A 16314-nucleotide genomic window follows, 5' to 3' on the forward strand; every position below is an offset into this window, starting at 1 on the left:
CGTTTTTCTTGCTATTGTGATTTTTTTGCAGGAAAGGTAAAAGCATTTAATCAGGCTCTTTACAGGGCCTAAGCATTCTACACGCTGCCAGCAACTACTACTAAATAATCTTATTCCCACATATTTCTGTTAATTACAAATACAATCAGTTCCTTGATGTCTAAGTTAATAATATCCTACACAAATATAGCCACTTAATCTCCTTGCATTGAATTACACTCTACACAGTTCATATACATCTGGTAGTAAGAACAACTGTGAGGGCTAGATACACACGTACAGGCCTTGTGTTCATTCTTAAGAGGAGCAATGCCTCTTTATAGCTGTTATAAACGAGATAACTAAGGTAACTGATTGTCTTTTTCTTTTTGAAGTATGTATCAGAAATATGCAGTGGTTCTCTTATGTTGACTCAGATTATTGCTGTTGTGAAGAGGCTTGAATACTCCTGTTGCTTCTGGTTTTGAAACACCAGGAGTTACTCAACAGAGTATAGATTATAAACTTCTATACTTCTCTTTCTCTCTTACTACTGATATGACAGATGCCTAAGAGACTGTATTTTCTAAAGAAGTTTATCCACTACCTAGATCCACTTTATGTACAGAAAGATTTCTAATTAAATTTAGCTGTTTCTTTTTGGCTGGTTCAAGCCTAGCTTTTCACTTGACTATAACATAATATATTTAAACAAATGTCATTGCAGGTAATAAAATAAGGGTGGTAAAGATTTTTATCTAGCTAATGATTTTTGGTGGTTGGGAAAAAGAGTTCATTCAGAACTTGGGGATTAACAAAGTATATTGTGTGGAGAAGCTGTGTGATCAAATGAAAAACTGGATCTTTAATTCTAAAGCTCTCTTCCTTGTCACAACACAAAAGCTCTCTTCTTTGTTAAAACACAATAACTTTCTCATTATTATTACCCATTCATTTGAACGAAAGAAAATCCTGTTTCTCTATTGCATCTTAGATTATATATTATAACATTTGCAATTTAGGTCAGTTTTCAGTGTCAATTATTGAGTCTTCTAAGAGCAGGACATTTTTAACAAGACATTTTTTCCCTTTATTGTCAGAATGGTTTCATTGGCATGCTTCTTCTTAAGCCTATTGATAGGTAATCAATAATGAAGAAAAGAGAAATTAACCTGGGTAGACACTGGAGGCAGACATTCTATTACAAATAGAATGCTTTGAAATAGAACCATATTGTATTAAGTTTGGGACTTAAAAAACAAATCCATTTCCTCTCACTAAAAGCTGCTCTCTGAAACAGTGTTTAGTATAAATACTGATGAAATTGAAATGGTACTCATCTGGATACAGGAAAGTTATTCATTTTAATTAGAGAAGAGTGATTGTTTGGAGAGGAAGAACCACACTGGATTTATACCTCATTAAGATTAGGAACCAAACTGAACTAGACATCTAAGTTCAGAATTATTGGTGTTTGAAATTTCAGAGCTTTTCTTGTTGCATTTCAAACTTGAATTATGGAAACTTCATTAACCTCTCTGTTAGACTGACACAGAAGTCATAACACCAAAGATGCTGTTAGTGTAAGATTTCCATCGCTGCAGGTTGTAGATTTGCAAGCATAGTTGTACTCACAAGACTTTCTTCACATGCAGTTCAAAACTGAGATGTAAGATGAGTCTTGAATTACCATATTGAACCTGAACAGTCAAGAGTTATGAGTGTTTTACCTCTGGCCTATCTCAACTCAGAACATCGGTTGACTCCCTATATTGCGGCTAACTCATTATTTCAAAATCTGACTTTATGTTTCAAAAGCTCAGTTTCCCCTTAGAAAATACAGGCATAGTATTGATCTGATCTCTTGAGATCTACTAGTGGAAAGCAAAAAGCAGGTGTTTACTTCACTGAACAGAATTAAAGGATCTTGTTGGCGAGGAGTTGAATAATATTGTTACTTCTCAGGTTCCAAGTGTACTTGTTTCTGGCACATTGAGGGCTATTCAGTGTGGCTGTTCTTCCTAGCTCTTTTCTCCTATTACAAAGATGCAACAAAGTTGTACCTGCAGGACTGTTTACAGTCTGCCTGTTTTCTCATGGTGCTTTCTTTTTTCCAAAGTAGAGAACAGTACACAGACTGAACAACCATTAGTCAAACAAAGCAAAAAATAATCATGGGAACATCCACCATGGAGACAACCGACCACACCACTGGAGGTTATGATCCCTTCCCTTTCCACACAGCAAAGGGATGAAAGAAAGCTGTGGAATGACATTAATGAATTACCCACATTTCCTGTCATTAAATTATTAATAACTGGGGAAATGTTAGCTAAATGGAACTGTCATATAATGCTAAAAGAGAAAAAGTTCTCTAGAAAAAAGGACTTTTTAAAAATTTATGTTAATAGTGGAAATTGGAGTACTTTAAATACTTATGGAATTGTTAATTCATTTATTCTTCTGTATACTCTCCTGTGAAGACTTTGTTGCAATAATGTATTTCTTTTAATCATGGTGGATTGCAAATGAGACTATTTATTTTCACAAATCCTGAAAAAATCTAGAAAGACATTTTAAATGGAAAAACAGTTTTGCTCTTTCTTGATGGAATTGTCCATTCTTTGGATTTTATTTTCACTAGGTGATACATGAATCCTTAATTCATTAAATTTATTCAATTCATAGATTAAGATCATTTGAGGGGAAAGTGCTTGACATGTTAATGTAAGAAGATGCTCAAAATTCATCTTATAAGAATACATGCAGAAGAATAAATTCAGCATATAAGAAAGCTAAACATAAACTACAATTGAAGGTTTCAATTTTTTTTATTTCAATTGAAATATGAATTATTATACCTTCAAAAAATCAACTCCAGGCATACTGACATTTGCATATATCTCTCTGAGTTAGTTTAAAATGCAGTCGGTTGTCCCTTGACAGATCTCCCTTCTCAATCGCTGGGGAAAATAGCATGTAAAGGTATTACTTTTCAAGAATGAATTAATGTAAAAACAAGAGATAAAGAAAGTACAAGTATTTGCAAAACAAGATTTGGGTCATGAAAGATTTTTAGAAGCAAAAGTGACAGAATAATGAAAGCAACATAATCATAACATTTGTATTTGTAGAAATTAAGACCAGATCTAAAAGTGAGAGTATCTAGACTGACAACTTGTGTCCCCTTCTTGTGACTTCTTGTGAGAGAATTTTCTTTTATGACTTTGTGAAATGTTCTGTTATAAGAGTGGTGACAGTATTCATCCTGTTCTGTGACCTCACCATACCTTATCTCATATTTTGCACATTCAGAATAAAAAGCAGCCTTTCACAGCACTTATAAGACTCACTGTGTGGTTCTTATTTATTTTTTCGTTAGTGGAACATCCCTGTTTGCTGTCTTTGTGAAGATTCCTGCTATGGCTTGAAAGATAATTGATTGCTTGTCTGAAACTTTTGATTTTAGCACTTTTCTGATGCAATTTGCCTTTGACTTCTTCATGACTAAAGGACTTCTGCCTTTATTCAATAAAACACTATAGTTTCTGATTATTTTGCCTGAATTTCTGATTGTTAAGACTGAAATCACAGACTGTCTTTTTTCCTTTATCTATTTGTAAGCATGAGAGAGACTGGCCATAATGGAAGTGCAGTTATTCCTAGCTGGACAGAGGCAATTTGGCAACAGCAGTGAAAGTAGCTGACATTTTTGTTCTCTACCTATGAACACAGAGAAGAAACTGATGGCATGAAAAAAACCTGGAATGGAGTATGAATTGAAAAGCGTACCGGAAACGGAAAGGAGTAAAGTGGAAGCTTGGAGAGATGAAAGTAATAAGAAATGAATGTGAAAAGTTGTTGACAAAAAGGAAGACTGAAGAATCCAAGAGCAACAGCAAGTAGAATAGTAGATACCATAGTAACTTCCTTCACTTGAGAGCTATCCACTGTAGCACAGTGATACCAGCCAACAGACAGTGCAGATAATGGCTGCTCTAATTATAGTTTTTGATCATAAAGCTGTTTCAGTGTTACTTTCCAGGATCATCCATTGGCTTGAAAAAATAACATCATTTTATGAAAAGTTTTCTCAAATCTACACAGAGCAACATGTAATGAATGTGAATTTCTTGATAAAGGTCAAATTTTTGTTTTCTCTGTCTTCAGAGAAAAGAGTATTACAGATGTCTAGCAGTTCAGGCGTTGGATTGCTTATCCAGAATCTGTCCCATTTTCATTTTCATTTTATAAATTTTAGAATGAAAAATCCATCTATTATTAGACTTCGAAAAATATGTTATTTTACTGTTACTGCTATTCTATGGGGCATGGATAATCCCTGTTTACCACTGTGTCCTACAGGGAACAGAGTAGATAGAAGGAATCCCTCCTTTTAGCTGTATGGGTCTTGACAGGCTGGAGACCTGATAGAAAAATGCAGTTCAAAATAGGCAGAAAGAAACTCATCATAGACTTTTTCAGTCAGAAGATGCTGCTTTGACAAAATTGCAGATTTTTGAGAAATATGTCAACTTTTTTTGTTTTATTTTGTAATGGGGAAGAGACTCAAGACAAATAATTTCAGTGTTCTCATTTTGATTAGCTGAATTAATACCCTCCACTTGTTATAGCTGATGCTTTTTATACAGAATCTTGATTTCACAAAAGTAGTGGGAATATGGAGTCCTTACTGTGGTGCATGGGTTCATGAAAGTCCCTGGGAAAAACAAGAAAGTAGGAGGTACACATGGAATGTGGAGAGGACAAAGGAGCCACATAAAAAATGCACTCAGACCACCTGGAAACTGGTAGCGACTTGTTACAGATGGCCAGCGAGAGGCTGTGAGAGCAGCTCTTGATGATAGGTATGATAGAGTCCTTAGCATGAGGCTGTTTGAAGGTATCCCTGAAATAAAGTGATAAGGGAAGGGAACACGCACACAAGCAAGAACTGAGAAATGCAGGGAGTCCCTTGTGCTTGCAGTGAGCTTGGATTAAGTTTCATGTGTTCTAGTAACTGTTGTGAAGCACCTGGGTCTCAATATATTCAACACAATTCAAAGTAAGAAAAATGAAATATAAAATAAAATAAAATAAAATAAATAAAATAAACCTCTTATTGACCTCAGTGTGGTTCAGAATCATGTCTGTGCTCTGGATATTTTATGGACCCTGACCTCATTCCTGTGTATAACTTTCATGACTTTCATAATGTAAGGTTCTCGGATGTGTGCTGTCTGGCGTATGGAAGAGGGAATACTTTGTCCCACACCAAGGCCCAAATTTCTATCTGTGTCTTTAGAATTGGGACTTATTGATCTTTGTAATTTTTGCTCACAAATGTTTACATAAGACCAGTTAGAGTTGAGGTCGGGTGAGCAGTTTTACTTCTGCCATTTACTTGTGAGCTCTTAACTTTTTTAAACTTTATATCAAGCTTTTTGTTTGTTTGTTTGTTTTTAATGCAGTTGTGGCAATGGATTTCCTGATGGTACCTACAAGCAAGTTGTCTTAGCAGAACAATCATCATCGGAGCAAGCTTCAGATATGCGGCGCACAATGTACTTCCCCAATACCAGCTTTCTGCCTAGTGCATGTTCATTGTATTAAATAATCTTGTGGAGTTAGACATCAATGCATAGAGCACCTATTGTACCAGGGCAGCTCAGTGTTAAATATTGCTTCAGGAAAAATGTATTTACACACATGCTGACAGTTCATTTTCAGGTGGGAGCATCTCAGCTCCTCTGCACACAGCAGCTTCAATCTTCCCGCTGTGAAATTTTATACAGCTTGTCTGCCAAGCCCTTGCCAGACCTATTAATATTTATACATTCCACACACATTCCAGTCAGTGCAAGTAAGTTGCAGATCTCTCTGATTTAGAAACTATTAAGATTCATGACCCCTTTAGCTATTTAATCTACGGTCCTGAAGCCTTTGCAATCAGCTTACACTTGAAGAAGAAAGGACAAATCATTACTGTTCAAATATTGTTCTGTATTGTGTCCATTTGTGGTCCATCAAAGGGTAGTTAAGACCTTTAATGCATTCATTTATCTCAGAAACACAGGTCATTTTTGAAAGGATTCTTTTCTTGGAAGAAGAGAGAGTAGGGATGTTATTTACACAGTTGCATTTAATTTTGGATTAATGACTTTTTGGCTGAAGCTGTTCCTCTGCATAAGAAATAATATCCAATTCATTTTTTCTGTTTTTGCATCTGGACATTGATTTGGTACAAGGGTACACTGATATGTTGCAGAGGACACCCATCCTCTTAGGGTCCTCCCTTTGTTAAGGTTTATAAGCATCTCGTTAAAATGGCTTGATGATCCATAGCCATTGCAGATTTCTTCCCCAGGATCCATAAGAGATCTGGAAGTTAACCTTATGCTAAATATACATTAATTTTTTGTGTGTAAGAGCTTGTTCATGAGTGACTGTAGGAACCCCCAGCTCTCAGTGACTGCAGTGAATGGCAGGAGTTCAGCTTCTCTCAGAATTTAGATCTGAAGTGTATAAAGGAATTAATTTTCATCTGTAGTAGAAAGCAGAGAAGCAGAAAACATTAAAGTAAGTGTGAGATACTTAGATTTAAAAATAGAACTCATAACTATGATCTTAAGAGCCTATTATAGGCTTCTATTGCATTCTTTGGACTGGGGTTTCTGTCAGATTGGGATGTAAATTATTATAATCATACAATAGTTATCATCCTCAGAATATTACTGTTCTGTGCTGCTTTCTTGAAAGTGGCATGTATTTTCAGTGATGGATTTTGAAAAACAAATTACTTGTTTTCAAAATTTTGGGGGAAATTTAGGGGAGTTTTTTGCTTGAAAAATTAAAGAAAACACTCAAGTTTTATACTGGCATTCTGGTGCAGAATAAATGCTCTATTGTATCATTTCTTTTAAAGCTGCTGTCAATGAGTTTTTTTATTTTATTTTGTTTAGTTTTGTTTGATAACAGAAGAGAATTGTGTTCAGAACAGCAATTATTTTGGTAACATCTGAAGATTCTGAACTGGTTTAATAAGACAGTGATGTTTTGATTTCTTGCATATAGAATAAAGGTCTGAAAATGTAATGACACTGGATATTTTGAAATGACATTAAAGCTTATGCTTAGAGATACTTTTCATAGGGGACCTGAATGTGTGTTATGGAATATCATGGAAATCTTCACTATTGACTTCAACAGGAGGAAGATATATATGGTATATAAGATACAGTCTGTCATATATGTTTTGCACTATGTTTCTTGTATCTTTTTAACTCAAGGAACACTCAAGAAAAAAGGTGATTTTTCTGTTAAAAAATTTTGCTTTCGGCTGCTGCCTTCCTAGTAGAAGTCATAAAATTTCTGTCTGCCATATTATCATTTTCTGTGTAATGAAATGATCTGTTCAGTAACAGTTTAAATCATAATTTATCTAAAAGTTCAATTTATAAGCAATTTGTAAAAAGTTTAAACATACAAAATGTGTTTTTACAGTATACATTAAGCAACTGTTGATCTGTTAGCGTGTGACAGGCCAATTTTTTGATCAATCTTGCACTGCTTTTGGAGCACATGCCGCTCTCATATGCTCACAGCTTCTCTTATCACTTAACTCCTTCAACAAAGATTTCAGTTTACAAACTGTAACTGAATTATGACTCAAGGGGGTCGCATAGTTGAAAATATATGGTCAGCAATGGGAAGATCAGGATCAAACTGGAGTTGTACAGAAAACAGAATCTCCTTTCTGCTGGAAATTTTGAAATTCCAAAATTATTTTCATCTTTCTTCAGATGGCAAGCTGGAAATATGAAATTTTGAATGTGAAATGATGAAAAATTCATTTTTTTTAAAAAAAGAGAGTTTGAGGCTATCACTTTGGCCTGAGATCCTGGTTTCTGAGCAAAAATCTGGAAAAATCTGAAATATCCTAATTCCCTCATTCTCAAGGGAAAAATATTTCATATGAAAATTTACAGGTAGTTCCAATACACACGACAGAGTGGAACAGCTGGTGCAAAATCTAGGAATAACTGAAATCTAAGGTGCAGAGCACTTTATATTTCATGTGAGTGATGCATAAATAAAGGGATACGTAGGTAGACAGAATTCTTTCTAAACAGAAATCCCTTTATGGAAAATGTACCTTAAGCCCAGGGCTGTGATAAAGACAGCACAAGATGCAAAATGGGGCAAGTACATTTAAGCTTTGCTAACATCAGGAACAAATGTGTTTTGTTCATATGACATTGACAGTGATGCTGGAAGGAACCTGGTGAAGAAGTATTTAGAAGGGAGGATATTTTGAAGATGGTGGTATAAAAGCTGGGTGCTGTGGATGCCAGAACAGCCTCCCTATAACTCTATATGAGACACTTAGCTTTGATTGATCTGTTGGAGACAGATTGCAGTGCAGATGATTGTATCCTTCTTATGACAGTATGGTAAGGGGAAAAGCTATGTTGTAAAGTTGTTGCTAATATGCCAGTAACTGCAAAATCCTGGAAATGAAAATGGAAATGAAGGGCCTAAAGAGGATTTCACGGTATTCAGGGATGGAGTAAGAGGTGGCCGAAAAGCTCATCCCAGAATTTTCTGGCAACACATTGTGTCATGCTGATTGGCTAATATAGCCTCACCAATGCTATAGGCTTGCTTGCAGTTCTGGGGCGAATGTGAAACCAGTGGTGTCCCACTCTCTTCAATATGCAGGCCCTGACAGTTTTCCTGGCAGCAGTGCAGAACCCTGTAGACCAAACTTGAACCTGCTGTCCAGAGGCTTGTGTTACTTGGTGACTTTTCACCTCAGCTTTAGAAGTGGTCTTTGAAATCTCAGGAATCTGCAGACTCCAGTTTCAAAAGCACTGCTGCAGACACTAGTGTCCGTCAGGAATTGGCATGCCCAAGGGTTTCTAACTTTAAGTTTTTTTCTGTGCAAAGCAGTTTCAGTCTTTGTTTAGAAGCGAGAAAGTCTTATGGCAAAAGCTTTAGCCTTTTATCAGCATTAGCACAGCCACATCTTGAGAACAGAGTGCAGAACTGACAAGCCATCTGCTGTATTTACTCTATAGTAACATGAATTTCATATTTTAGCTATTAAAGTATAGTCAGTAAATGAAAATAAATCACAGCTGGGTGGGATCTTCTGGCTACCAGTCTTGGTATGTAGCATACAGTATTTTCTGATGTCTGTTGGACAGATATCAGACAAAAATAAGTTTCTACTTTGCAACAGATGGATTTGATGCTTTTATTGTCAATGTGCACTATAGATTCCTGGCAAGGTGAAAAATTATTCCATCCAGGAGTGTGTTGGCATCCAAGCAGTTCTGAGCCTCTGTGGAATGGACAGCTGGTGTCATTGCGCCTTCTTCTGATTATGCACAAGACATGCTACTGCTTGGAACTAATTTATAGTGTAAAATGAGGGAACACAGCAGAACTTCCTTTGGAGATCTAAAGGGCACAAAATAAGGAGCTCAGTCAATGGGGGGCTGTGGAACCTGTCCCTCCCCTTTATACCTCCTTGCAGTGCAATGTATAATTCACACACAGCAAAGCACAGCTGCAGCCGTGCACAGTGTCAAAAATGCACACAACCACTATGTGAGGGGATCTATAAGAATCTGATTCATGCTGTCTCTTTTAAATGCTGATTCCACAGTCCTTTCTTCCATTTTCTTTGCCTCCCGCTACACCACTGACAGTATCTGACCTGCCTTCCGTTGCAACCAAACAGTTTCTTTAGCAACAAGTCTGTGCAGTACTTCTCAAGGAAGTTTTGCAGTACGTTACTATTTTGGTTGCACGGCATAGCAGGTCACTATTGTAATTATGTAAATTTGCTGTAATTGTTGCCATAATTAGCATGCTTCTTTTTAGAGTCTAAATAAACTCAAAGCATATTCTAAAGTGCTATGGGGGAAGAGGAAGGAATGAAAATAATATAGGCAAACAATGCTGGGCTATTCTCATCAAAAAATTCTCTTATTTCATGGTAATTCTCATGGTAATTGAGCTAGAAAATGCCTGGAAGGATATGCAGCTAATATTCAACAAGTGGTAATAAAATGAATTTACATTATTGCAGCAGAGTCTGTGCAAATGCAATTTTCTGGGTGGCTCAAGGACACAATCACTCTGTGAGACAAACATCTAAATATAATTTTCCAAAAAGTGCCGATAGAAAGGCTTTTTTCAGCTAGACTTCTTAAGGAAGATTTACATTTGGAACACACCCATTTAGCTTTAAAACCACTCCATATGCCTATTTTGTATTTTAAGGCCCCCAAGCAGAAAATCCTATATATGATAAACCATCTGAAGATGGATCAGTAGCAAATCATTACTGGAAGCTGTCCCTGATCAAGTTCACAGGCGTATAACTCAGTTAATTTTAGTGGAATTTTAAAGAGAGGCATGACTGATATTTAGCTCTCTCTTTATAGTAGGAACACTTGTCTTGATAACAGGAGTATGGTGTTGTCATTTTCCCTAAGTCATAGTCATTTGCCAATTTGAATATTTTCATAATACTAAAATAATTCATCCCTAAATCTTTTGAGTCTCCAAGTCTGTATTTGCTAGTATATAAATTTATGTGAGCAAATTACTGAAGACACTTATCTTGTAAGTACGCAGCAGACAAGGAAGAGATATGTTTAGGTTCTCTGATATGCTTTGAGGTAAATCTTGTCACATAGGGAAAAATAATATATTTTTGTGACTTTCTTCTCCAGAAGAATTTCTTGAAATAGCATGGAAGGCCAATAAAGCTCAGTTAGTTTGTTCTAAAAAAGCATTGTTCAAACCCTTCCATTAACACTGAAGCAACTTCAGATAGATAGCAGTTGGCACTGGGCAGGCAACAGTTACTATAGTCTTGATTTATGTCTTCCCTGAGAAAGAGTTGAAATCAGAATTTTGAGTTATTTTACTGATAAAGATGAGTTCAGCCTCACTTTTATTTAAAAATACTTGAATACAGGGGAAGGATCAGTGGCAGAGATTCAGCTGGTGCAGATCATCTCAGCTCGTTAAATGATGATATTTTTCATTCTTAGAGGTTCTAAAACACCTCTGTGAAAGGAATATTAAATGTGCTGTAGTTTTACTCCTGTCAGTTTTGTTTAGAAGCTTCAGGAGAGTTTTAAGTCCTGGACCTAATGTGCATAGGAGTCACTGTTTTCAGTAAGAATTTTTAGTGAAAATTTCCAATTATGATTTATGTTCTTCTTATTTTCTTATTTCTTTCTTATTTTCAGGTGATAATTGCCTGTGGTTCTAAAGTGAAAATAAATAATAAAGGAGAGACATCTCCTGACACGTGAGGAACAGAGAGAGAGCAAGAGAGAGAGGAGAATGTGATATTTGCTTGCATTCCCATTACTCTAATGTAGGGTAACTAATGTAAGTAAGGCCAGGCTCCCAAGGTTCCTATATGGCCTCTAGGTGGGAACGTAATACAGAACAAGGATTAATTAAATACTCAGAATTGCCCTCTAAAGGATCTCATTTCTCCATTGACTCCATAGGAAAGATGGGAGATTAGCCACACAATTTAGGCATCCGAGTTACAAATAACAAAAAATGCCACTTTAGAATCACTCCTTTAGTAGATACAGGTGGGGATAAGCTGATGCCTGGACATGGCAAATGTTGGGCCACAATTCCTGTTAAATCTTTAAACTCCAAACAAGATATGTGAAGTACAAATTAAGCTGTGCAAAGAAGCAGGGGGAGATCTTCTTCCTGCTCTCCTGTGCAGTTACAGTAGGATGAACTGCAGGCCATCTCCTTCTGCAGAATGGAGTTTATCTAAGCTTTGTCTATGCCAATGGTAATTTCTGGGCAAATCCCTATTAGAGTCAGCAACAAAATCCTAATGCTTATTGAATGCAAAAGGAAATATTGCTGGAGTATTAAGGAGGTACTTTAAATCTGATTATAATCTCTTGCAAATTTAGAATTGCATGTTAGTCACATTGTCTCCTATCCTTCTCTCCCCTCATTCCCTGTCTTTAGCTTTGCTTCTTTGCATCTATACAGTGGCAGGATATGGTTCTTTTATTTATATACTCATATATCATTAAAACGCTGATTAGAGTAAATGCTGGGTGAATATTTATTTTATAAATATACACAGACTGTGGGCAGCAAAATGTTTCATATACAAACAGTAGCAAATTCGTCAAGCAGTTTGACATCTAAGGTGCTTATCAGCTGTCTTAATGTATTATAATTATTGCTAAGAATGAATAATGCATTAGATTATTTTCCCTTTTCACCTCTCTGTGAATTGTTTATGAACTGAATGTCACTTTCTCAGATTCTGGTTTCTATTATTTTTCTCACTATCATTTTTAAATTAGCATTTTTCCAGTGTTGCTTTAACAAAAATGGCATAATTATTTAATAAATGGTTATTACAGATCAAAACTTCCATTTTTGATACTCCAAATTTTAGTTGCACTCTATAAGCTAACTGTTCTACCATTAATGGTAACACAGGTACTGCATATTTCTTATATTTACCATTACTAAAACAGCCATGAAATATATTTTAGCAAGGTGACAGGCACAGGGAGTTATTAACAGAGCTTATGATACAAACGTTCTTGTTTTAAAAATTAAGCAACTCATAGAAATTGCAAGGACTGAACACTGTAACAAGTTTGGTAAAATATTCATGGATACCAGATTATCTTCTTTTTCACTCCTGGCAACATCTGCATTTAAATGTAAAATAGTTTAAAAAGAAAAATAAATAGGACAAATTAAAATACTGGCCAAACTAGACATAATAATCCAAATATTTCATTGAATACACTTGTCTTTTATTCTGTATGAAAGAGAGTACTAGCAACAATTTCTCTACTATCATTTATAGTGCCATGTTAATTTTTTATTGTAAATTTATTAGCTTTGTCTATACTAGTAAATAAAACAGGGCTAAATCATGGGTTGGAGTGCCGACCTCCAGCTGCCTGTTCTGATGAATTATTTAAGTGCTCCTTGGTATGGTTTGGTTCATGCCAATGAGCGCATTCCTAGACAATGCTGGAGCACATTTCAGAGGACAGTTCTTGTCAAAAAGTCTTCCCCACAACAGACAATTCAGACACAACCTCTCTGTGCTGAGGTAGGAAAGAGTTTAAGTGTGTAGTTTGTCATATCCATATAGCTATATCACTTGTCTTCAAGACAAGAGAACAGACTCTATTTTATATAGCGGTACAGCTGTAGCCAGTAAGCCCTGCTGGATTTATGCAGTGACTCAAGTATAGGAAGGCAAAGATCTTTCTGGTAATAATCTGAAATCTAAGAGGCACAATGAAGCAAAGGATCTGAGTGAAGATATTTACTGATTACATAGTAATTCTTATAGCTTTCATCATATGCTGGAGTAGGGTGCAAGAAGGGTGATAAAATGCCAAGGGATATGAAGGGAAGAAAGAAGAGGAAGAAGAGCAAGGATGTTGCAGGGTAGAAAAGAAGAAGCTTGGAGAAGAGAGGAGAGGTTCAAACCAAGTGTTTGCTGAATGTTTTGTTTATGATACTGCCAGTGAAATAACGGCAGCTCCAGATTATTGCTTTTGTCCCTAAAGCTGTTACACCACTTGGCTGGGTGGGCCCTTTGCTCTCTCTCTTCCAGCTTATGGAACCATATGGGAAAGTGGGCATTTGGATGATGGGGGCAGGTGGCATGTTGGCCTGAGTGTTGCTTCTCCTTCTCTTCCCCTTCTCTTACCTTCTCAACTCAAATATGAGCCAGAGGAGCAGAAAACCCAGCTATAGCATTGACTGTGTTGCCCAGACTGCATAGCTGAGAGAGCATTTTGGTCATGGGTGCTAGCTCTACTCCAGGAGTCTCTGTTCTTCTCCTATCTTACATAACATTACAGAAAATAACAGCTGTATTATCACTTGTCACAACTTGGCGTAGAGCCTTAATTAACTCAATTTTCTTCATGAACAAGGTAACTAGATGTAAAGCAAAATAGAGGTGACCTACCTGTGTAGCATGAATGGAATTGCCCTTAAACATCTCTGCCTGTATATTTCCAAATGTGTTATCCAGATCAGTTTATCCAAACTAATCTGATATCCATGTTAATTATTATGATTTAATTATGGTGCCTTCCTCCTTGCAGGCATATTTATGAATTATTTTTGCATAGTCCCAAGGAACAGTATTAATACACATCGAAGGACACAGTTGAGCTATGAATACTAATGATCCATGCAAACTAAAGTTATGCATGAAATTCTATGTAGCAATAGATTTCACCCATTAATTCCACTTAGTGCATCATTATAGTTATGTTGTCATTAGTTACTAAATGCTACATTGCTTATGGGAGTGTTCTTCCTGAGTTGTGATGGCAATTTTTGATATTTAGATATCACTATCAGACTTTTTTATAGCAATTATGGATTATATTTAAAAATACATATACAGTACATTTGAGAGTGAGTTGCTTTATATCATTTATAGGCAGCTGTTTAACAGTAAGAAAGAAAGGGCTATAATTTTCAGCAGTAGCAAGATGAAATTCAATGAATGTCTTCTGGAATGTTGAAGCTACTGTTAAAATGTTAATTTTCTCTTTACGAGGGAAACTTTCATTAACTATATGTGCTTTCACCAATTATAATTCAGGATTTTTAAGATACGCGAAAACGTGGAAGCAATTTTCTCACAGGTGCTCAGGTTTGGCTGGCAGAGCAGCTTCCTTGTTTTTTTGTAATCAAAAATCAAAACAAAACTGGAATGCTTTCTGTCTTCTTTTAATGTCACATTCAACTTAGCAAAAGTGGATCTATTCAGATTACTAAACATACACACTGAATGTCATTTTGGACTCCCCAGGATATTCCACCTGGCCTGCACAAGGGAGCAGGTGTCTCACAGGTCCATGCTTGCCAGCTCTGTGCACATCTCAGACACTTTAGGATATCTGGAATGGTGCTAGATGTCTGTGTTTAGGTGCACAGACCACTCATTAGCTATCTAAAACTTAGATGTCTAGTGTAAGCTAGTTATCTTGGCTTCTTTGATTAAGAGAAAATCATGGGCACTTCTAGAGGACAATTCATATTTTCCTAAAATGGATGTCCAAGATAAGATTTCCTTCACTTACCTTTGACTCTGGATAGAGTGTGGATGACAACCTTACACTTAAACATGGGGAGGGCGAGCATGCAGTGTCACTAGAGATGAACTGGGATCTCCATATATGACCAGGTGAACATCCATGCCTTTGAGAACTGCCAGGTGAGACTGGGATATCCTCAAGGGCCTCAAGTTATACTAGGCACGTATACTTACACAACTGAATTAAACATTCAAAGTGTCATTCAGGATCAGATTCAGGCACCTTAAAGTAGAGGTCTGTATTGCCTGTGTGTAAGTCAGTTATTTCAACTCCAATACTGTCAGTGGACATGCTGGGTGTAATTTGTTGCCTAGATGTGGAAGCCTAGTGCCATGTAAGACACCCTAGAGTATCTGAGACATCCTTCTGCACAGACTTACAGGAGACCCATGCCCTTCTGAAATGCCAGCTGAGGCCAGGTCTCATGTCCCAGAGCACCTCAAATGGCACTAGATACAGATGTGGTTAACTGGATCTAAACCATTGACAATAAAAACAGTGGATTCTAGCATGGTTTTCACCTGACAGGATATGAACATCACGCCTCAAGTGACACTAGCTACTTATGTTTAGAGAACTGAATTACAGCTTTCATGTTTACTTTATGATGAGAGGAGCAGCTCTAAAGTGTCCACATACTGTATTAACTATGATGGGACTCCACTGACTACCATGGGAACCAAAACATCCTATATGCATACATACAACTCCATTGTAGACATCTAAATCTAGATACAAAGTCCCACCCCTGAATAGCAGACAGTGAAAGATTAAATGAATCCAGATGTGAGGACTAAAAATCCCATTCTTTTTTAATCACTTGTTAGTTCAGCTTCAGTCCAGCACACATACCTCCCACGTGTATGTGTGTGTCTGTGCATAATGCCAACAACTCTTAGAAGTCACTGAAGAAACAAAGTGGTATGGGCTTTCACTCATTTATGGATGACTTTTAAGATGTGTCAGCTATACAAACATTAGTATGATATTCTGCTTACTGTTGAGCTGTCTGACTATAATTCAGTGCTGCATGTTTTAAAGTAATCTTTGCCTTAACCCAGCTAATACTGAGCTGCTGTTCATTGATAGAAGGCACTGATGTAGACAGGTAAACTTATGTAGCTTGTATTTTTTCCTGAATTTATTAGTTTGGTGAGAAATCTCATAA

Source organism: Apteryx rowi, unplaced genomic scaffold (assembly GCF_003343035.1).
Source record: "Apteryx rowi isolate R43461 unplaced genomic scaffold, aptRow1 scaffold_604, whole genome shotgun sequence".
Lineage (NCBI taxonomy): Eukaryota > Metazoa > Chordata > Aves > Apterygiformes > Apterygidae > Apteryx > Apteryx rowi.